This window comes from Dama dama, chromosome 16, assembly GCF_033118175.1.
Source record: "Dama dama isolate Ldn47 chromosome 16, ASM3311817v1, whole genome shotgun sequence".
NCBI classification, from domain to species: domain Eukaryota; kingdom Metazoa; phylum Chordata; class Mammalia; order Artiodactyla; family Cervidae; genus Dama; species Dama dama.
Window position 1 is genome coordinate 21,798,739 of NC_083696.1, and position 23,906 is coordinate 21,822,644.

Here is a 23,906-nt window from a genome sequence, read left to right on the forward strand (position 1 = left end):
TCCAAATTTGCTGGCATTTTGAGTGCAGCACTTTCACAGCATCATCTTTCAGGATTTGAAATAGCTCAACTGGAATTCCATCACCTCCACTAGCTTTGTTCGTAGTGATGCTTCCTAAGGCCCACTTGACTTCGCATTACAGGATGTCTGGCTCAGGTGAGTGGTCACACCATCATGGTTATCTGGTCATTAAGATATTTTCTGTATAGTTCTTCTTGCCACCTCTTCTTAATATCTTCTGCTTCTGCTAGGTTCATACCACTTCTGTCCTTTATTGTGCCCATCTTTGCATGAAATGTTCCCTTGGTAGCTATAATTTTCTTGAAGAGATCTCTAGTCTTTCCCATTCTACTGTTTTCCTCTATTTCTCTGCACTGATCACTGAGGAAAGCTTTTTTATCTCTCAGTGCTATTCTTTGGAACTCTGCATTCCAATGGGTATATCTTTCTTTCTCTCCTTTGCCTTTTGTTTCTCTTCTTTCCTCAGCTATTTGTAAGGCCTCCTCAGACAACCTTTTGGCCTTTTTGCATTTCTTTTTCTTGGTGATGGTTTTGATCACTGCCTCCTGTACAATGTGCCGGTTTTCTCCTGGCCACAGGCAACACCTCCTGGATGTTTGTTATCTGCTAGGATGCTGAAACAATGGAAACAGTGACAGACTTTATTTTCTTGGGTTCCAAAATCATTGTGGATTTCAGTTGATCATCTGGTGATGTCCATGTGTACAGTCTTCTCTTGTGTTGTTGGAAGAGGGTGTTTGCTATGACCAGTGCATTCTTTGGGCAAAACTGTCAGCCTTTGCCCTGCTTCATTTTGTACTCCAAGGCCAAACTTGCCTGTTACTCCAGGTATCTCTTGACTTCTTACTGTTGTATTCTAGTCCACTATGATGAAAAGGATATCTTTTTTTTTTTTTTGGTGTTAATTTCAGATGGTCTCGTAGGTCTTCATAGAACTGCTCAACTTCAGCTTCTTTGGCATTAGTGGTTGGGACTTAAACTCGGAGTACTGTGATACTGAATGGTTTGCCTTGGAAACCAACAGAGATCATCCTGTCATTTTTGAGACTGCACCCAAGTACTGCATTTTGGACTGTTTTTGTTGACTATGAGGGTTACTCCATTTCTTCTAAGGTATTCTTGCCCACAGTAGTAGATATAATGGTCATCTGAATTAAATTCACCCATTCCTGTCCATTTTAATTCACTGATTCCTAAAATGTCGATGTTCACTCTTGCCATCTCCTGTTTGACCACTTCCAATTTACCTTGATTCATGGACCTAACATTCCAGGTTCCTATGCAATATTGCTCTATACAGCATTGGACTTTACTTCCATCACCAGTCACATCCACAACTGGGCATTGTTTTTGCTTTGGCTCCATCTCTTCATTCTTTCTGGAGTTATTTCTCCACTGATCTCCAGTAGCATATTGGGCACCTACCAACCTGGGGAGCGCATCTTTCAGGGTCATCTTTTTGCCTTTTCATACTGATAAAGCAAATATTGACTTAAAAAACAAAGTTTGCTACACAAAGTAGGTGAAATGTGTATGAAGAGCTATTCTCAAGGATATCTAAAAGGGGATTTGAAAAGAAAGAACTTTTCCAGTAAGAGAGGTGCTCTGTAGGTCAGTAAGTACCTTCCCTGAACAGTAGAGGGGCAGGAGGAGCTCATTTTATACATTTCAGGCATTCTTTGTATCTTTTACAACCTGTATGCATCAACTTTCTGATAAAAAAGTGTTTCAACTAGAAAAAACATTCTTTATCTTTCCTTTGTGCCCAAGGATGACCTATATCACTCATGTTGACTAACAAAAATCACATACAATGTGAGATCTGTGAGTTGAGTATATTCAGGGTCTTACTGAAGATTATAGCCTGGAGACAGCCTCTCAGCTCTGAGAAACTGTTCCGAAGCAGTAGGGAGAAGCCAGGATATAGATGAACTTTTTGCTGGAAAACAAAACCAAGCCAAAAATGAATAATCACGGAGTTGAACATCAGATTACTGCTAATCCTGAAGAAGAAACATCTCAAGTTAATGATTTTAGTGCTTTTCTGTATATGAAAAGAAGCAAGAATCTGGGGTCATTGAAAGTTTTCCTTAGATATGCATCTTAGCTATTTAGGGATGGGTACCCAAAGCACAGACTGCTTCCGGTTTTTCTCCATTCTGAATTCCCCTCAGGTGCACTGTCATTGAGTAGCTGCAGTGACTAATGGCTTGATCTTTGTAGAACTGGAATAGCAGGTAACATTTTATTTTCTTTACACTCAGAAGTCTAACTCTTCATCTGCAGTGATGGAGGAGAGGTCTGGAGCCTGATGAGGAGCCTGCTCACTGCTTGGAACATAAGAGATGAACAAGGGTAATAATGGAGTGATTTGTCAGTTACTAATCCAAGAAGAGCTTCCAGGGGCCAGTTGACATTTTTCCTTGAGAACAAGAAATCATCTCTCCTGGAATTAAAAATTCTTCACCTCCTATTAGCACAAGCAGGCAGATTCTTTACTGTCTGAGCCTTCAGGGAAGCCCACCTATTATTTCAGCATTATCATTAGCACAGAGTCACTGCAAGTACTCTAGCTGGGTGAACTTATACTGAATTTAATTGACATCCAAGACAGAGAAGAAAAAGCTATGCTTTGCCAATTTTTTATATATAGATTAGCAGTAGTATATATGGACACACATTAAGAGCACATTCACTCATGGGGTACTTGCTCAAAAGGTTTTCAACTTTGAGATCAAACATGTTTGGCATTCATGTATTTAGAACTTTCCAACTATCCTGCTTCACAGGAGAGCTGATTGTGAAAAGACTGGAGATTACAAAATTATTGGCTTTTGATTTACAAAGTAGGATTCTGAGGTCTCAAGTCAGACATTCTAGTTTGAGACAAAAAACTTGAAAAGTATGCAAACTGGGTTTGAGACTCAAATGCCAAATCATTAGGGACTCAGAGATTTGGGGGATAACAAAAGAATAGATGAAAACAGTTTTTCCCCATCCTCCTGAAATGAAGACACCCTTTTCCTTCCAGAAAGCTGGTGTCGCTATGAAAGATAGAGGGCATTGGGGTCAGGGCTTGGGAGAGATTATTCCTGGTGGGAGCCTCTCTGCCTCGGGGCTGTCAAGGCCTGGAATCTAATGTTTTAGCGACTTTCTCCATTGTGTTGGTTTCCTCCTGGCCAGGGGCAGCACCTCCTGGATGTTTATTATCTGCTAGGATGCCAAAGCAGTGGAAACAGTGACAGACTTTATTTTCTTGGGTTCCAAAATCACTGTGGATGGTGACTGCAGCCATGAAATTAAAAGATGCAATGACAAACCTAGACAGTGTGTAAAAAAGCAGAGACATTACTTTGCCTGCAAATGTCTGTATAGTCAAAGCTATGCTTTTTCCAGTAGTCATGTATGGATATGAGAGGTGGACAATAAAAGGGTGAGCACCGAAGAACTGATGCCTTCAAACTGTGGTGCTGGGGAGGACTCTTGAGAATCCCTTGGACTACAAGGAGATCAAGCCAGTCAATCTTAAAGGAAATCAACCCTGAATATTCATTGGTTGGACTGATGCTGAAGCTGAAGCTCCAATACTTTGGCCACCTGATGGGAAGAGATGACTCATTGGAAAAGACCTTGATGCTGGGAAAGACTGAAGGCAGGAGTGAAGATGAAAAGTTAAAATTTTACATAACCTCCTGCTCCTTCTGTCTCTGTAGCTCAACTTGCTCCTTACAAAGTCTGGATCACATAGCTCACATAGTCTCAGAAAGTGGGGACTCACAATACTAGGAACTGGAGCTTATCTCCCTCACCCTTGTCCTGCTCTTTGCAATTGTCCAGCCCCTGCAAACCTGCTTAATCATGCCTGTCCATGTATAAAAACTCTGCAACCCCTTTGTTCAGGGCTCAGAGCTTAGAGCGTTAACTCCTCTGGGCCCGCTGGCGTAATAAACCTGAGTTCTCCAACTCTCCAAGTGTGGTACTTGGTTTCTCAAGTACTGGTTTCTGCAACATTTCTGGAGGCCCCAGAGAGATTCCAACCATGCTGGTCCCTTGAGCCAACAGACTGGTGGCTCGGCCAGGCTGGAGTGAAGGAACCCCGAGACGAATGAGGAGGTGTGCCACCTGATGGTATTAAGGGTTCTCTTTTGGACTGGTGTTCCGACTCTCCTAATGGCCGAGCCCCAACCATGCTCATTGGAGGGAGGGACCACCTCACCAGGATTGGCCACAGGATCAGGTAAGGCCCTGGGGCCAGTCCCCAGTTAGGTCTTATCCCAATGGGTAGAAGAGGAGAGTGATCATCTTCTTGGAGCTCCCAGGACAGGAGCAACAGTTAAGGAAACTGGGGACTTGGAAGAAGGGAGGCATTGTGATAGCCTCTGAATGATTGTGAGTGTGTGATTGCTGATTGAATGGAGTGAAAGAAATTTTTCTTTTGGAAACTGCAAAACCAATTCTTTTTGCATATGCAATTAAAAACAACTAGCTTGTTAAAAATTCTGCCTAGGGAAAAGCTTGAAGTTAACCCTTTCCATGTCCTTGAAATACACAGACCACTTTGCCTGAGACCTCATACTTGGGCAAATTAGAACTTCAAGCAAAGAAAAAACAAGGGGATCAAAGAGATATTTTAAATCTCAAACAGAAAACTATAAGATCTCTATTTGTCTGTCTGGATTTATGTATGTCTCAGTGTATGTCTTTTTTTCTGATAATATTGTTAAAGTTGTAAATGAGTTCTAATTTAATCGGCCCAAAAATGTAAGCACTTACAAAGCAAACAATTTTAAATACAAGAAAAGTTAACCTAAATGAATTTCAGATTCACATGAACTGGGAAATAGTCAATATTAAATATCTAGTCTTAATGTTTATTTGCTAATCTAATAATGAAAATAGGATGTAAGTTTTTAATTAAAAAAGGTATAAAAAATAAAATTACATTTTAATGAAGGGAAAAGAAAGTAGGTCTGACTTACAGGTGGCTGTTACAAAAAGTGATTAGAAGGTTTGTGGAAAGCGGACCCTGAAAAAACAGTATTGTGTATGGTTAAGATTGACTAAGTTTAAAATATGTTTAATTAAGTTTACCTAAATGAGTTTAAAGTAAGCTGGTGCAAAAACTTGAATTTGGCCTTTCTCTCTGTTAAGAGGACATACTTTCTTCAGATGCTGAACTGCTTTTAATAATAGATTTAAGTTTCTTTACCTGTTAACTAATCTGTTCTATATTTACCTTTGAAATCTTTGTTAACTTTGGCTAAGTGAATAGCTATTATTTCACAGTAACTTATATGATCCTACCTGACTGAGTGTTATAAACCCTTTTGACATTTATTGACAAAACTTCCTAAATAGCTTGACTTCTAGCTAACTTTGGGATGCTTCAGAGAGCCCCAGAGACATTCCAAAAAGCTATTAAGCTACCTTGGTTCATTGGACATATTAAATTACATGAGAATTACTCTTAAAGGGGTGATAAATCTTTTCAGGTTATACTGTATGGTTGATGTTACTAATATAGATATCCTAAAATTATGTAAAATTCATATAGATCTGATATGCCCAGATAAAATATGGTTAATTATAATTCTAGTTATCATATTAAAGTATTACATATCACAACAATGACCAGGTTTCTTTGTCAGTTGCAATAGAATCAGATTTTAAACATGCCTTCTATGGTTTTACTCTCATGCCTTTAGAAGAATATTGCTAATTCAAGCTTTATGGAAAAGACTTTCTAAGATTAAACAGATAAACAAATTTTGTTATTAACAGTAAGCTGGCACCAGACTGGAATTTGGTCTTCTCTCTGTTTAGAGAACAAAGTTTTCTTAGAATGCAGCTTTCAATAACAGATTATGAATTTCTTTGCCTTTAAGCGATTTGTATTTGTTTTTAAAATCTTTTTGCTACTTTGGTAAAATAAATAAACATTATTTAAGATTATGGTACATGTAGATAAAGCTCATTCTGCTTCTACAAAAAATAACCCCTCATGGTTAGACTTTTGCTATCCTGATGTCCTTTTAAAACATGCCAATAGTCTGCTCCTAAATCACGAAATTAAAAATGGATAAACAACAGCTAAAAATCAAAGAGACAGGGCTATGGGAAATCCAAGATGGCTGCTTGGCTTTTCCCAGCTCCCTGACAGACCTCATTTTTATTTGATGGGTTAAAGCCTCCCCTGGCTACAGTGTTAATACCCTCACAGTGAGTTTTCCAAAAAAGAAAAAATTATGTTTCATTGAATATTAAGTACTAGTTTTGTTAATTAAGGTCTGTGCTTACTAAGACTCACTTCTGAGAAAATTCCTTGTTATGTTATATTGCTAAAAGATTTAATTAAGTTATTAAAAGGATACTCTAAGATTGTTTCTAAAGCTTATCGCAGTAACCAATCTTTGGATAAGGGTCAGATGCTCCATGATGTACAACCAGGAGATGAACACTTGGCTAAAATCATTTACCTGAGTCAGATGACCTGGGGTATACTGGGCTATACCCGATGAAAGTTCTTGACTTAAATTCTTGCTCGTGACCTTACTAATATCTGCTGGCTATATTATTTTCTATGTAGTGCCGGGGTCCAGCCCCAGCAGGATCCAGGGGAACCCTCAGGATGAATGGCGTCGGCGAGAGAAGACAGACAGACAGACAGACACACACACACACAGGCGTTGACTAGAAGAGGTAGCTTCTTTTTTTATTTTTAGGATAGCTCAGTTTTTATAGAATGAATGTTACCTCCCCCTTAAGTCACCACATATTACATCAGATATTGGTTTATGCTTCCGTCAATATTTTTTTCCCCATGTTTTTCCCCTAAGCATTCATCTAGAACGTTTCTGATTACAGTGTTTATACTTAAATATCCTGTACATAATCTTCTTGCCTCAATGGCCTAACATTCTCACTCTAACAAAAACAATGTTTCATAGATCTCAGGTATAGTGTAAATTCTTTGGACAATAAAACAATACATGGGAAGGGTTACAGTAACATGTTTGACATTTCTGAAAATAGTACCACGAGAAAAACCTGATATTTTTCTTTACCTGAAACCACAAAATCTCAATTTACAACGATTAACTATTAAACAGCAAAAACACCTCTAAAGCAGCAAAACACCTCTGTTAATAGTAAAATAATGGCAGTAAAGCTGGTTAATATAAATCTTCTATTAAAATCTTATATACCCCATATTCTAATTTTACAGAAATATCCATAATATCCCATATTGTTTAAAGAAAGGGAAACAATGAACAAGTAGCAGCAAGGAAATAGCAATAGTGAAAACCCTTTCAACCAAGGAGAAAGTAAACTAAAGCAGTATATCTACTTCTAAATCTAAACACCTCTACTCTTTCCTATTCTAGAACATTATAATCTTTTAAGCAAGCAGCCAAACTATACCTGTGGCCTTTTCTTTTATGACTTGATGTTTATGGTCGTGTCCTGAGCCAGAGCAATCTTAAGCATTTCCAAAAAGGCTTGGACTTTTCCAGCAAGGCCTTATTACTATATATTATAATTTCCAAAAATTAATAGAAAGCCCAACAACAGTAAGACAGAAGGAAGAAAGGGACACACCGGGCCCCTGGGATAACCTCGAGGGGAAGAGTTGCCTTGCAGGTGCCTTTCTCGTCCTGGCGGCTCCCAACAATGTAGCTTGCTTTGGAAGATTATTTCTTACTTTACCAAATGTGTGACTAAGCCTGTAATAAAATGCTAATACGCAGTTCCTTTTGAGATCAATAATTGTAATAATGTAACACTAGATATGAGAAGAAGGAAAAAGAGGAAATATTTTCCTGGACCAAGAGGCCAGTAAGACAGGTATGCTCCAGAGACGTTTGCTACTTACAAGGCCTGGTCTAGTGACAAAACACTGAGTGGCCTATCAATGGAATCTTTGTTAGACCTGGGAATGAGCCTTCCCAACACCGTGGGACACAATGACCATGAAATGCCCCCAAAACATGGTCAAATACGTGGCTATGAAGGAGCCCTGCTGACTGGAATTTGGCCCTTGCCAGGTGCCTCTACAAAGATTAAATCAAGATCACTACAACATGCTGACTTTCAACACCCCCTTGAAAGGAGTTCAGGGTGGAGACAAAAAAATAAGGCACTCTGTGCTCTAGGAAAAACCTGGAAAAACAAGCCTTCGGATAGTCAGAGGTTTTCAGGTAAAGATTTTATAAGTCCAAATTCTTGCATCTTCTCATACTTAGAGAAACACTAATGTCATGAACCAATGTCTGGACCTGGTTTTCCTGGCTAGCTCCACAACAGCTTTCCTACTTCTATTAATCTATCTTTAAATTTCTGGTTAAGTTTTTTTCTCCAAGTAGTAGTACGACAAGAATATCCCCCAGCCCACACCCAGACAATGCTGAAACAAGCTGCCTCATCATTCTGTGGACTGTCATCTCCTCCATAAATGTATGCCGAGGTCCTCAGGCTATTCTCCTTTAGAGATCCTATAAGGGAGACCTTTCCCAGTGATAGAAAAGCTCAAGGGAGACCACCAACAACTAGCTGACCTGGAAATGTCCCAACACCTCCAGGCCCTGGAAAAAGTCTTCTGTCATAGCACCCAATAAACCTTAGAAAGGACATCCATTCCTTTGGGAAATTAGGTTCATCCCTACCAGCCAGGAGATGTAGTATGGGTTAAAGATTAGGGAAAAAAAACCAAAACCACTTCAGCTAGTTTGGACAAGCCCTCACACAGTTGTCCTGGCAATCCCTACTGCTATTAAGAGTTATGGGTGTTATCCCTTGTATCCACCACTCCAGAGTCAAGAAGGCAGCATCTTCCTGTGATGAGGACACCTGGAAAGCAGTTTGGGACCCCAAAAACCTCCTCAAGGTCCAGTTCCAAAGACAACGGCCCTCACCCACAAAGGATGCTGAGCCCTGCTCTAGTCACTCCAGAAGCTGACTAGTCAATGCACAGCAGAAGCTTGAAGATTCTTCAGCTTTACTGCAGACAGACTCTGGCAGCTGGCTGGTCAACGCACGGCGGAAGCTTGAGGATCTGGCTATCAAAATGTCCATGGATTTTCACTGTCAAGCCTGGCCTCTATCCCTAATTGATATTACTGCTATACTCTTCATTACAGGATCAGCTAGAGTCCCTGGCTGAGGTGGTTTTACAGAATAGGAGAGGGCTAGACCTAGTGACAGTGGAAAAGGGAGGACTCTGCCTCTTCTTTAATGAAGATTGCTGCTTTTATGTAAACCAATCAGGAATAGTCAGGGACATAGCCCAACAGCTAAGGGAACAAATCATAAAAAAGAGAGAGAAACTAGCTAATTCCTGGGTAACTGGAACAGTATCTGGAGCTGGGCATCGTGGCTTCTCCCTTTAACTGGTCCTCTCTTCATGTTCTTTGGGGCGCTCTTGTTTGGCCACTGTATTCTCAATGATATTATCCAGTTCATAACCTCTCGAATTGAATCCATAATATTACAAATGATAACAGCTCCATATAGCTCCCTAAATGACAGGGAGCTCTGAATGTCCTACCAAAACATGAGACGATGCTTTCTACAATGAGTGATAAAAGCATCAAGATGGGGGAATGAAGAGGAAAAGTTAAAATTTTACATAACCTCCTGCTCCTTCTGCCTCTGTAACTCAGCTTGCTCCTTGCAAAGTCTGGATCACGTAGCTCACATAGTCTCAGAAAGTGGGGACTCACAATACTAGGAACTGGAGCTTATCTCCCTCACCCTTGTCCTGCTCTTTGCAATTGCCCACCCCCTGCAAACCCACTTAATCATGCCTGTCCATGTATAAAAGCTCTGCAAGCCCTTTGCTCAGGGCTCAGAGCTTAGAGTGTTAACTCCTCTGGGCCTGCTGGCGTAATAAACCTGAGTTCTCCAAATCTCTGAGTATGGTGCTTGGTTTCTCAAGTACTGGTTTCTGCAACAGGAGGAGAAGTGGACAACAGAGGATGAGATGTTTGGATGGCATCACCAACTCATGGACATGGGTTTTGGCAAACTCTGGGAGATGATGAAGGACAGGGAAGCCTGGCATGGTGCAGTCCATGGGGTCACAAAGAGTCAGACACAGCTGAGCATCTGAACAACAGGGTGCCAATGCCCACTGTATGTGCTCCAGACTTTGCTCAGTCCTCTGAATCATCCTCACACCCAAAAGAGGTGCGGAGGGACCCAGCACTTATACCAAGGCTGAAGTTGGTAGAAGACTCAGTCCTGAAGGGAAATTGTGAAAACAGTCACCACTCAGGGTCATTGTTCACAAGCATGGTAGCTTCACAGATTAAATTGCTTCCATTTTATGCTTTTTTTTTTTTGTAATTTACAAAGCAAAGAAGTGAGCTTTTATGCTTTTAAGGCAAATTTGGACAGGGGAAGAGGGGGTTGGGCTCTTTATTATAGCCTCCTAAGCAAGAACATCCGGTCCCATTACTTCATAGCAAATAGAGGGAGAAAAGGTGGAAGTGGTGACAGATTTCCTATTCTTGAGCTCTAAAATCACTGAGGGTGGTGATGGCAACCATGAAATCAGAAGACGTTTGTTTCTTGGCAGGAAAGCTATGACAAACGTAGACAGCATGTTGAAAAGCAGAGACATTACTCTGCTGACAAATGTCTGTATAGTCAAGGCTATGGCCTTCCCAGTGGCCATGTATAGCTGTGAGAGCCGGACAGTAAAGAAGGGGAGTGCCGAAGAATTAATGCCTTCAAACTGGTGTTGGAGAAGAGTCCTGAGAATCTCTTGCTGTCCTGAGACAGCAAGGAGATCTAACCTGTCGATCTTAAGGGAAATCAACTCTGAATACTCATGGGAAGGACTGATGTTGAAGCTGAAACTCCAGTATTCGGGTCATCTGATGCAAACAGTTGACCCATTGGAAAAGTCCCTGATGCTGGGAAAGTTTGAGGGCAGAAGGAGAAGAGGGTGTCAGAGGATGAGAGGGTTGGATGGCATCACCAATGCAACGGACATGAACTTGGGCAAACTTCGGGAGATGGTGAGGGACAGAGAGGGCTGGCATACTGCAGTCCATGGGGTCTCAAAGAGTCAGACACGACTGAAATGACTTATCATGCATGCACACAAGCAAGGTGTGCACCCTTGGAACAAGGAAAACCACACACAACACACACACAGCCGAAAGTGGACATTCATAAACACATTTAGACCCAGAACAAGTGACCCCCAGGAAAGTTCATCTTTGATTTCTAGGGAAGTCATCTGTGGAGAAGAGAATATTTAAACATGATAGAGGATGAAAGTGGAAGATTTTGACTATTTGACAATGTCAGCCACTTCAAAAATAGAGAAAAATGTTTAAAGACAAAATAAAAAATTTCTTTTCCAGTGCTTAAAGTTATATCTATAATTTTAAGTTTTTAAAGAACAAAAAATGTTTCTGAACATGAAAGGGGAAAGAATGCATTGTTTCAGTATAGGGAAGACCTTTCTAAACATGTTAAAATAAAGAAGCAATATAAGAAAAGAGTGATAAATTCGTTTACATAATTTTTTTTTTTTTGGTCGTACTCTATGGCATGGGGGATAATTGTTCCTGGATTAGAAGTTCTAACTACTGAACTGCCAGAGAAGTCCTCTACATAACATTTTTAAACTATGAAAAATTTCTTGACTGAAAAAAATGTACAACATAAAAGTTAACAATTGTATTGTATTTGGTGACTTCCTGAGGACATATCCTGGGAAGCAGCCTCTCAGATAGCTCTGAAGTATTGTTTCAAAGATGTAAGGCAGCAGTGAGGATACATAGGAGTTTTTGCAACAGAAACCAGGTGGTAGAATTAAAGAAAACTAATTAAAGAAAACCAGACATCTCAAGTTAGTACTTTTCTATGTATGTGAAGATGCAAGAGTCTAGGCTCATTGAAAGTATTCGTTTTATGCACACCTTAATTTCTAGCACTGGTATCCTGCTTTTCTCCATCCTGAATTTCTTCATGGTGAACAATCCTGGGCAGCTGCAGCGGCTGAGGCCTTGACGGCTACAACATCCATCATTTACTGGTATATTCTTCATTCCCTTAATGAAGCGTTGTTGTTCAGTCACTAAGTTGTGTCTGACTTTGCATCCCCATGGACTGCAGCATGCCAGCCTTCCCTGTCCTTTACTATCTCTCAGAGTTTGCTCAAATGCATGTTCATTGAGTGGGTGATGCCATCCAACCATTTCATCCTCTGTTGCCCCCTTCTCCTCTTGCCCTCAATCTTTCCCAGCATCAGGGTCTTTTCCTGTGAGTCAGCTCTTGGCATCAGGTGGCCAAAGTATTGGAGTTTAGCTTCAGCATCAGTCCTTTCAATGAATATTCAGGATTGATTTTCTTTAGGATTGATTTGTTTGATCGCCTTTCTGTCCAAGGGACTCTCAAGAGTCTTCTGCAGCACCACAGTTCAAAAGCATCAATTTTTCAGCACTTTGTTTAAGGTCCAACTCTCACATTCCTGTGTAACTACTGGAAAAACCATATCTTTATTTATATGGACCTCTGGGCTTCCCTAGTAGCTTAGACGGTAAAGCATCTGCCTACAATGCGGGAGACCCAGGTTCGATCCCTGGGTCGGGAAGATCCCCTGGAGAAGGAAATGGCAACCCACTCCAGTATTCTTGCCTGGAAAATCCCATGGACTGAGGATCCTGGTAGTCTACATTCCATGGGGTTGCAAAGAGTCAGACACGACTGAGCGACTTCAGTTTTTTCACTTTGTCAGCAAAGTGGTGTCTCTGCTTTTTAATGAAAGGAAACCTTACTAAAATAGAATTGGGAGGGCAGAAAGGGGAGCTCTTATACATGTACCCTTTGAAGTCAATAAGATCCTACTGGAAGAGAAGTACTTTCCATCTCCTACAGGAATGACCCTACTTTATTGCCACCAGCAGGAGGAAGAGAGATTTTCTTTTTGCCTGGCCATATCAGGCAATGAGAGACTGTTGCAACTTAGCCAATGAAAAGTTACTATACCTTGAACTCCCAATTTCCTCTAGTGGACTTTTTATTTACAACAGCCCCTCCCAACTTTTCCTTCTCCTCAACAAAAACTTTCCTATCTTTGCTGGACTTGCATGTGGTTTGTCATAGTTGTATGTCTCAAATTGCACTTGTTTTCTAGTCCCAGATAGATTTGCTTCACTGGTAAAATAACTGGCTGTTTTATTGCCTTGGGCTAACAAAGCCTTTGCAGAAAAAAACACAAAAAACAAAAAAACTACAAACAAAATAAAAACCCAAATAAAAAATTAGGTAAAATTTAAAAAAAAATTGGGTAAAATTTTTCTACACATATGACAAAAGACTAATATTCTGCAATGTGCAGAGTTCCTACAAATAAGGAGAAAAATGAAACAAAAATCCAATTAGAAGAATTCACCAAGGATATAGACAATTCACAAGAAATAAATATTAAATGATCTTTTTTTTCATTTTTGAACACCTTTTCCTGAAATTAAATCCATTTACCAGATAATTCAATCATATCAAGTGTAAAATTTCATAGTTTTTTAGTATATTCCCAAAGTTATGATTCTATTATCATAATTAATTTTAGAACATTTTCATTACCCCCAAAAGAAACTCTGCACCCCTTAGTCATCACCCCTCAATCTTCCTATCCCCCAGCTCCAGGCAATAACTAATCTACTTTCTGTCTTTACAGATTTGCCTCTTTGGGACATTTCATATGTAGCACTGCTGCTAATTGCTTTAGTCATGTCCAACTCTTCGTTACCCTATGTACTGTAGCCAACCAGGCTCCTCTGTCAATGAGAAGCTTGCACATTTCAATTAGAGAGTAGCGTCTGTTCACTGTTACTAGAAAAGGTTTGTACTGCTCACTGCTACCTACAACAATGAAGACCCAGTGCAGAGAGAAAAAAAAAAATTGAGAGAGATAGTTCCTCAAGCTTTATTCTTCTTTTTCAGTATTGTCTTGGCTATTTTGGATCCCTTAAATTTGTAGGCAAATTTTACTATTTTTTTTTCCCTTAATTTTTGGGAAGATTTATTGTGAACAGAGGGGAAGGGTTCAGTCCTTCTTGGCTGCTGCGTTCCTCATGGCGGCCAAGACGTTGCTCAGCTCCTTTCTTTTCCTCTTCGCGCGGATGTGTGTCCCCACCCTTTTCTTGATGAACCCACTTGTCCTTGGAGACCTTGAGCAGCTCCATGGCTCGCCGCTGGTAAGGGGCGAAGCCACACACCTCCCGGATCATGTCCCGCACGAACTTGCTGTGTCTGGGGAGACGCCGGCGGCGGCGGCTGTGTCTCGGCTTGTTCTTGGTCACCTTGTGACCCTTGTTGAGGCCCGCCGCCATGGGGTAGCGCAGAGCCATGGCTATTGTTCTACAATGGCTGCCGCGGCGGAAGCTGTACGCAAATTTTAGAATCAGCTTGTCAAATTATGCAAAAAAGTCATCGGGATTTTGATAAGGGTTGCATTGAATCTGTATATCAATTTGGAGAGTACTGTCGTCTGTTGACTCATTGGAAAAGACCTTGATGCTTGGAGGGATTGGGGGCAGGAGGAGAAGGGGACGACAGAGGATGCGATGGCTGGATGGCATCACCGACTCATGGGCATGAGTTTGAGTAAACTCCGGGAGTTTGTGATGGACAGGGAGGCCTGGCATGCTGCGATTCATGGGGTCGCAAAGAGTCCGACACGACTGAACTGAACTGAACTGAACTGCCCTCTGTAAACAGTCTTCCAGTTTGTGAACATGAGATACTTGCAAACTTATCTAGTTCTTTAATTTCTTGCATTGTTGTTTGGTAATTTTCGGAGTATAAATTTTGTACTTTTGTTAAATTTATTCTTAACTTATTCTTTTGAAATCTATATAAAAGGGAATTGTTTTCTAAATTCCACTTTTGGTTTGCCTGCTGCTATTGTATAGAAATGGGCTTCCTGGTGGCTCAGAGGTTAAAGCATCTGCCTCCAATACGAGAGACCTGGGTTCGATCCCTGGGTCAGGAAGATCCCCTGGAGAAGGAAATGGCAACCCACTCCAGTATTCTTGCCTGGAGAATCCCATGGACGGAGAAGCCTAGTAGGCTACAATCCATGGGGTCACTAAGAGTTGGACACGACTGAGCGACTTCACTTCATTGTATAGAATTACGATTGACTTTTGTATAGTGATTTTATATCCTACAACCTTGCTGAACTCGTTTATTACTTCCAATAGATTTTAGTGCATTTCATAGGCTTAAATGACTTTTAAATATATGAAAAGCGAACTATCTCTCTTAAAATGAGATAAATGCAAACAAAAACTATCATGGGATATGGTTTTGTTCACCTACTGCACTGGTAAAGATCTAAGGTGTTCACATCATTGTATGAATGTGGTACCTACTAATATTCATATTCTTTATTCAGCAATTTCTCTTCTAGGAGTATATCTGTTGTAGCCACGCGTTCTGGGAAACAAACTCACTCAGAAGGACAATGCAGATAGTGGAGTGCAGTTTATTACACCGGCGGGCCCAAGGCAGTCTCCTCTTAGCCAAGGACCCCGACCAGCATTTGTGAAAATCTTTTATACCCCATGTGTACATGTCTGAACCCACCACCCCAAATTCTTTGAGATTTACATAAACAAAGGAAGGGTAAATACAATCCCAATAACCCCATCATTCATGTGCCAGGTGCTTAGACAGTTAAACAATTAGCCAACAATCAATAAGCCCAAGGTTACACTCTGATAGGTACAGAAAACATATGGCCTGTCTGGAGGAAGGGGTGATTAGTGTATGTGTTCTCTTAGGCGAGGAGTAACCTGGATATGATCTTCAAGCTTCCCCTGTCTGGAGGGGGTCTTATCCTTCTGTTGTCGTTTCCATAGGCACTAAACACAGAATTCAGAGTCCATTGGAGAGGTGGCCGAGCATGATCAGCATGAACAGGCCTAAGATGGAGTCTAGGCCCTGTGAATTCCTTCCTCATATCCAAGAGCAACTATCTTCCAATACACGTGCAGTATCCCTAGGGATGCAAAAACAGTATTCAAGTATCATGTGATATGTAGGTATGTCACTGATTCAATTTATATAAAGTTCAAAACCAGGCAAAACTAATCTGTTGAGAGAAATCAGCATGACTATATCATCATATCATTTAATTAAAACTTTTCAGGATATTTCTTTAAATCATAAGGAGTTCTTCCTTCTCAGCCTAACCAAAATGCCACCATCATCCCCCTCTTCAGTAAAATAACTCCCCTCTATCATGGAGTTGAATGCTTGCTCTTTAAAAGTTATTATATTATCCTTTTCATAAGCACTTTATCCAGTTCAAATTCTGTCCCCCAAAATTATTACAGTAGCCTCCTACATAGTCTCCTTTATGTCATAATTCCCACTGTAAATTCTCTTCTACATAACACCTGATTGATTTTAAAAAGTCACCCACCCAAAAAAAAATGTCACCCCACAAACCTAACTGAACATCTTCAATTGTTTCCCATGGGATGGAGAAACTCCCTCACATGTGCATAGGTCTATATAGCGTTTCTGTTGAACCTTGATATAACTCTGTGAGTAGGTAAGAAGAGTTTAAATTCCCCGGTATCTTGTCACTTGAGGCTCTTCCTAAACCCTATGTTAACAAAACCACATGATCCAGTATTCAGACAAGTCATCTATTCATTTCCCTGGTAGTAAAATAGTAGTAGTAAAGCATCAGATAGTAAAGCATCTGTGTACAATGTGGGAGACCCGGGTTCAATCCCTGGGTCGGGAAGATCCCCTGGAGAGGGAAATGGCAACCCACTCCAGTATTCTTGCCTGGAAAATCCCATGGACTGAGGATCTTGGTAGGCTACAGTCCATGGGGTCGCAGAGTCAGACACAGCTGAGCGACTTCATGTCACTTCTACAGTCCTCTGCAAGGTATAAAGGAAAACAGATATTGTCTCTGGCCTTTGGACTTTATAATGGGGTGGGTGGTGACTTAACAATTCTGTGCTGTATGTAATTACAAAAGAGAATCAGTGCTACAAAGAAAAATAAACAAGGATGACAGTTAAAGAGAATAGAGGGCAATCTACTTGTGCAGGTGGTCAGAAGAGGCTTCTCTGAGAAGGTATCATTTAGAAGCATATATTTGGCTGCTGTGTAGAGAATGACCTGGAGAAAGGTGGGTATGAGCCAGGGGAGGAAGCTGTATAGTTGATCAGATGGCTGAACTCTGCTCCTGCTGTTTCTTTCTTGGAGTCATCCATTCAGCACCGTGTGATGTTCCCTTCATGAAGTGTAAACATTCTTGTGTATGTAGACATAGTGTCCCCTCCAGAGGCAAATGCAGTGCCCTGTGCCTGGTAGGGTCCAGCTGATATATGTTGAGCCAGGGAGTGTGAAAGACTCTTCTGGTTCTCTTTTTCATCCAGCAGTGCTGTGATGGTGATAGTTTCAAACTGTTGGGAGAGAAGCCTGGAAGGGGCATAGTACTCCAATTGATGATTTTCCTGTGGTTTCAGGAGCAAGTTAAGCCAAGAATGAGCATGGAAAGAGAGTACCTTTTGAGAAACAGGATTCTTGAGACGAAAGTGGTCCTCTTTGGTTCTTCAAGTCCCACTTCCAAAGAAAGAGTATTGCAACAATCCGGCTCCCTCCCCACTAATAGGAAGACACTTTAGTGTGGGGTCTACTGAAGCTTCCTGAGAAGCAAGATGGCCAGACCTCTCCATTCAGAACGGGAAAGGAAGGGACTCACAGCCTTCTGGTTGAGGTTGTTGGGGCACCCAGTGGACTGCTTCCAAATGTGCCTCAACAGAACATTAATTATATTGTATTAAAGTTACTTACAGGCTTCCCAGGTGGCATGAGTGGTAAAGAACCCACCTGACAATGAAGGAGACATAAGAGACTGCAGTTTGATCTCTAGGTTGGGAAGATCCCTTGGAGGAGGGCACAGCAACCCAGACCAGTATTCTTGGCTGGAGAATCCCATGGACAGAGGAGCCTAGCAGGCTACAGTCCATAGGGTCACAGAGTCAGACCTGACTGAAGTGACTTAGCATGCATGCACAGTTACTTAAGAAAGGGTCAATGCAAGAGGGACACTCTGACCTTCCCCTCTGTCTCCTTAAAAATGAAAAAATCTCCCATGTGAAAATTGCTGAAACCATGCAACTCAGGTTGGGACTTGAAATCAGTTTTAACTGAGATCACACACATGGTCTCAGGACTTAATGAAACTCAGGTTCTTGATGTCTCATCACAGAAAGAATTTAAGTGAGAGACAAAGTGACGGGTAGGAAGTTGATTTATTTAGAGAGAAACATTTCACTGACTTGTCAATTTTTACAGGGGTGGGTAATTTCATAAGCTAATGAGTGGGAGGAATATTTTAGCTATTTTGGGGAAGGAGTGGGGATTTCCAGGAATTGGACCACTACCCACTTTTTGACCTTTATGGTTCGCCCTTGAACTGTCACGGCACCTGTGGGTGTGTCATTTAGCTTGCTGACGTGTTACAGTGAGCATATACTGAGGCTCAAGGTCTAGTGGAAGTCAACTCATCTGCCATCTTGGACCTATTAGGTTGTGTCCTCGGGCTATGTCATTCCTTCAAAGGTTTTGATACCTTTCTCAGGGTGGCTCAGCAGTAAAGAATTTGCCTCTGGAGAAGGAAATGGCAACCCACTCCAGAATTCTTGCTTGGGACATCCCTTGGACAGAGGAGTCTGGGGAGCAACAGTCCATGGAAAATCGAAAAAGAGTCAGGCAGGACTGAGCGACTGAACAACAAATACCTTTCTTGTACCAGAGGGTACAGAGATCCTTATCACCAGAAACAGGGAAATCAGGCTGAAAAGCCTGTATAAACAAACCTTGTTAATTTTAAATTTACTATCCCAAGCCCAAATTCTGTTTAGATTCTTCACTAATTGAGCATCCCAACCCGATCTTGTCAACTCCTCACAAATTTAGTTTTTGTCTAAAAAGTATAAAATCTGCCCGCTTTGGCCACCTCATAGATCCAATTTCTATGAGAACTTTATGTGCATGCATTCAAATTTGTTTTTCTCCTGCTATTCTGTCTGGTGTCAATTTTGTCATTAGAACTCGAGGGAAATTTCTCCCTCTCCACTACTGTCTGGGTCATAAACATTGAACATCATGGAAAGTTAATTTCCCAACGCTTTCTCATTGGTAAGTACAGTGACACATTTTTGTGTATCTGTATCTAAATTGGTCCTCTAGTTGGCCTGTGAACTTGCAATTCTTGCCAAGTGTGTCATCTGAGATGAGCACTTTGTTTCAACAGGCACGTATCAATCTTACTTGGAAGAAAAAGGTGCCAGCAAAATCCCACAGAGCAATGCTAAGCGACAATTGGGCTGCAGGTTACGGTGAACAGAGCGCTTTCCAATAATACGTCTGTCATTTGACCCGACAACATTCGGGCAGGCGGTTTATTAGGAAGCTTTTCGCATTCTAGGAACCACGTCCGCTCAGTGACTCTCTGGAGGACGCCAGGTGGTCGTGGGGTTGGGGGAGGGGAGGGCACCGGGCAAGTGGGGGAGGGAAGTGTTGGGTGAGAGTTGAGGGGGTATGAGGACGAAGGAAGAGGAGAGCGCCAGTCTTGGGATTGAATCAGGTAGAGCTCCAGGCTGGGGTGCGGGGTAGGGAGTCAGACCCCGGGTACAGCCTGCGGGCATTGCACTCCGAAGGAGTCAAACCTGTTCCGGACTCTTCCTTCCTCTCCCCCTCTTCCTGCAAACAACCAATCTGACACTCAAAGGGCGTCTTGGGTGAAACAGAAGGCAAACAAGTTCGCGAGTGACCGTGAGAATGCCTAGCTCCTGACTTCTGCGGAAAGCCAGAGCCGAGCGAATTGGCCAGTTTGTGGAGGAGGCGGAGTACGGACAAGGAGGGAGTGCGTTGTCAAGCGCTGCAAAGCTCGTCCTACCCCCTCCAGGTAGGGCAGGTGAGTGGGCGAGACCCGAATTTCGGCCGCGGTGGCGCAGTGCGGCGGTGGGGCCCGATCGGGAAGCCCTCGGCACTGGGTGCTGCATTTCCTCGGCCACCACAGCTCTGTCAGCGGATAGCTTTGTCACTGTATTCCGCTTCTTCCGAAGGGGCGGCGTATGCGACGCAGGTCGACTTGCTGCTTTAATTCCAGGACAGGGAGGATCAGTCTGTCGGTAAAAGCCCTCCCACCGCGCGAAAACGAAACTTCTAAGGATGTCAGACTTCCGGTGCGATCGGCGCCGTCCCCGGCCCCCCGGCCTCTGGGCCATTAATGCCGCCTCTCGGCGCGCAGCTGGGACCCAGCCAGGCCCCGCCCCCAGGTGAGAGCCGCGCCCGGCCCCTCCCCGCTGCCAGGCCCCACCCCGGCGCCAGGCCCTGGTCCGCTGTGCTTGGCTGCCAGGTGAGTGGCGCCAGGCCCCGCCCTGCTGCAGCATCAGGCCCCGCCCCACCTCCAGGCCTTCCTTTATTCGGTCCCGCCCCGCCGCCAGGTGAGCATCCTCAAGCCGAGTCCTGCCGCCAGGCCCCGCCCTCTGTCCTCTCGGCCCCGCCCTCCAGCTGGAGCGCCTGCGTAATGCGGCCCGTCGGGCCGGGGCCGGGCGGCGCTGCCGGTGCAGTCGGCGGCCGCAGTGCGCGTGCGCCGTGCGGTCGGGGGCGGGCGGCGGCGGCCGCGGAGCGGAGCGGGGGCGGGGCGGCGCCGTCTGGCTCGGTCGGGCCGGGGCGGGAGCGCGGCGCGGGACGGCAGGGCCCAAGGGCTGCAGACGGCGGCCTAAGAGGCCAGCAGGTGAGGCTTGTGCACCGCCGGGGAGCGGGCGCCGCAGCGGGGCCGCGGGCGGGGCGCGTTGAGGGGCGGTGGCGCCCGGGGAGCAGCGGGCCGCGGCGCATTGTCCGGGCGGCGGGCGGCGCCTGTACAGCGCCCCCTGCCGGCCGGGCTTCGGGCGGGGGCCTCGGGCTCGGGCCGCGCGCCTTTGTTCGCCGCCCCCGCCAACATGGCCGCCGCCCCCGGCCCGGCCGGCCAGCCCCGCGCGCTTTGTTCGGGAGGCCTCGGCACTCGAGCGGGCGGGGGGCGCGGGGTGGCTGGGCCCGGGGAGGGGGGGCAATGCGGCGGGCGCTGGCGGGGGGGCGGGGCGGATGAGTGTTGCATAACCCGGGCTGGGCGGGGAAGGAAGGAATGAGACCCTCGGGGCCTGAGGGGGCGGTGTAGGAGTCCCCTGGGGCGGGGGTGGGGGCTGGACCCCCGGGTGGTGGGAGGGGATGTAAGGGGGGAGGGGAAGAGGCCCTCGCGGCGTGGGGAGGGGCTGGGGTGGAGGGTGGAAGGAGGTGGGGGTGGGAAGGAGGACTGGTCTCCGTAGCTAGAGGGGCGCTGGAACCGGACCACAGGAAGGGGAGGGGGTTCTCCGAGATCGGGACCCTCCGGAGGCCTGGCGTTGCTCTCCTACCCAGGGCTGCGTACCTACGACGGCGTAATCTCCCGGGTGGCTGCCCGGGGTTCTGCAGCAGTGGGCTTGGCGGAGAAGGTGGTTTTTCGGGTCTCTCGGTAACCCCCCCCTTGTTTCCCCCGCCCCCTTGGCTGCCTGTCCACGCGCCCTGGGCAGCTCTGCGCGGGACTGGCCGACGGCGGGCGTTTCTGCACACGCACACTCACACATAGACACACACACACACTTTTCTTTTTCATCACGAGTGACCTTGAGCGCATTCCGCAAGCATTTGCTGAGATTAATCGCACGGCGCGGAAACTGCGCAGTGCCTACGGTTTGGCTCTGTTCATCTTTCCTGTTGGGGATGCGTTGTCGACTTTAACCGGATTGAATTTTAGTGATGGCCTCAGCCATAAATGCCACGAAATAGGCACCCCAAATCTGTTTACGCAGTTGCTTCACGCTTATCTGCTTTTTATGATTTGTGGGTTGGGATTCCTGGTTTTGGAGAGGGTTTTCCATGCATGTTGAAGTAGCAAATACAGATCTGTACGTCAGAAAGCAACCCTCAATACATGTAAGTGTTAAAGGATTGCGCTGTATAACATGACTTCTGCCAAAGACGACATACCTCCCCAAATGCAAATTCCTATATAACTTCTGTTGGAATTTTCTGGAAGGACCTCTGCGGTCTGAAGGGATTGATGGAGAGTACAGTAATTGCTTTCTACATAGCTTTTGTTAGGAAATGAAAACTAAACCTGTACTTGAGGGTGTGTATACCAGGACAGATTGAGTCTGTTAACGTTCTTAGAGGTGAACTTTTAAGAGGCTGTGAAATTTCAGATGAGGGGCAAGTGAGATGAGGAACCTTCTGCCCTTCCCCCAATCCTTGGGTAAGAGGCGAATACCAAAAAATTGTAGCTAGCAATTTACAGAACCTTTATCATCAGACTTGATTTGTTGTTCAGTAGCTAAGTCGTGTCCGACTCTTGTGACCTCATGGACTAACCTACCAGGCCCCTGTGTTCATGGGATTTAACTTGATAATTACATGTAAAGGTCGTTAAATGTTTGTCAGAATCGTCGATAGTAGGTGTGTGTTTCTTGTGAGAGAATAGAATTTCTTTGAGTAGCAAAATGGTTACTTCAGAATGCTGTGAAATGAGTTAAGGAAAGAGACCTTCAGTTATCTCTATGATTAACTTAGAATTTTTTTTTTTTTAAGATTTTCGATGATCCCCAGAGTTTTGATAGTACTGTTTCTTTATTTACTAGTGCAGAATCCAGTAGTAATATTTACTTTGTTTCGGGTGTATATATGAAGCAGCGTTTAAGGGGGTATCCTTTGTGACACTCATGCTAAGAAATGCTGCAGGAAAATCAAAGGAGTCCTCCGTCACCTTAGTTTGGGAAACTGTGCTGTGTTCTTTTCCTTTTCCCTCAGGGTCATAATTCACAGTATCCGATTAATGGTGCTGAGAAATAGTACCAGCATTGTTTTCCATATTGACCTTAGATACTTTCTTGTTTTTGGTGTAATATTTAGTAACACTCATGAAATCTAGGTAACGGTGAAATGTTGGTCATTGGTGTCCTTACAGGTAATGGTACCACTCTCGTAAATCGTGGAGTGGAAGGTTGGTGTGACTTTTGCTTGCCTGTGCATCCTGTGGGAAAGAGTACCTCAGATTTGACTCTTATGTGTTGATATGATACAATTATGAGCCATTAATTTGAAGTCTTAGCTAGAAGAAATCTAATTATGCAGTGTTCTCTCTTCCCAATGACTTACCTGATTGTATACAGTTAAACTCCATTGGCTGTACTCCTTGTTAGCATTTTTTTCCTCTGGTATGTTAGAAACATGTAAAAAGGATACTGCTGTTCCGAAAGAATTATGGTGGATTATTGCAGAGATTAAAAATAACAGTGTTAAAAAAAAAAAAAAAAAACAGTGTTGTTGGATATTTCTTTTGAATTAGCAGAATTCTAATTTGTTAAGAAAAATATGTATCATGGAAATACTTCCTTATATTTATTAGATGCTTAATTATGTTTTCTTTCTTTCCTTTGAACAAAAAGAAATTGGAAATGGGGAATCCATTGTGAAAAAGATGTGAGCTCTGGAGTTGGATGTGGAGATCGAATGGCCTTCAACTCTGAAGAGTCTGGGTTGAAATCCAACCCCACTCCTTACTGGTCCAAAGCCACATACCTGATTCATCACATAGCCCTTCTAGGCGCTATTCCTCAACTGTAAACTGGGATGAAACCTATCATGTAAGGCTATTACAATAGTTAAATGAAATGGATGTGTAGAGTTCCCAGTACAGTTCCTGAAATGCAGCAGCTGGTGCCAATCATTGTTGATTTCCTTCTTCTCCATGCTTTTAAACTTTGCTATAGTTATTAGCATTTTTTTTTTTCAACAATAGGTTGCTTAGTTGTGCT

The 23,906-nt window shown here is 43.6% G+C and overlaps 1 protein-coding gene and 1 pseudogene across 4 annotated transcripts in view; one reads left to right on the forward strand and one right to left on the reverse strand.

The window, feature by feature from the left end:
• Positions 1-14,083: 14,083 nt before the first annotated feature.
• Positions 14,084-14,387, reverse strand: LOC133071410 (large ribosomal subunit protein eL36-like; annotated as a pseudogene).
• Positions 14,388-19,851: 5,464 nt separating this feature from the next.
• Positions 19,852-23,906, forward strand: part of SPIN1 (spindlin 1) — a 77,842-nt gene continuing 73,787 nt past the window's right edge. The window contains exon 1 of one of the 4 annotated variants that reach the window (XM_061163547.1): positions 19,852-19,990. The gene's annotated coding sequence lies outside the window, so the exon portion shown is untranslated. Of the gene's footprint in view, positions 19,991-20,716; positions 20,816-23,537; positions 23,736-23,906 lie in introns of those variants that run through there. The other 3 variants (XM_061163545.1, XM_061163552.1, XM_061163546.1) reach the window with 3 other exon arrangements.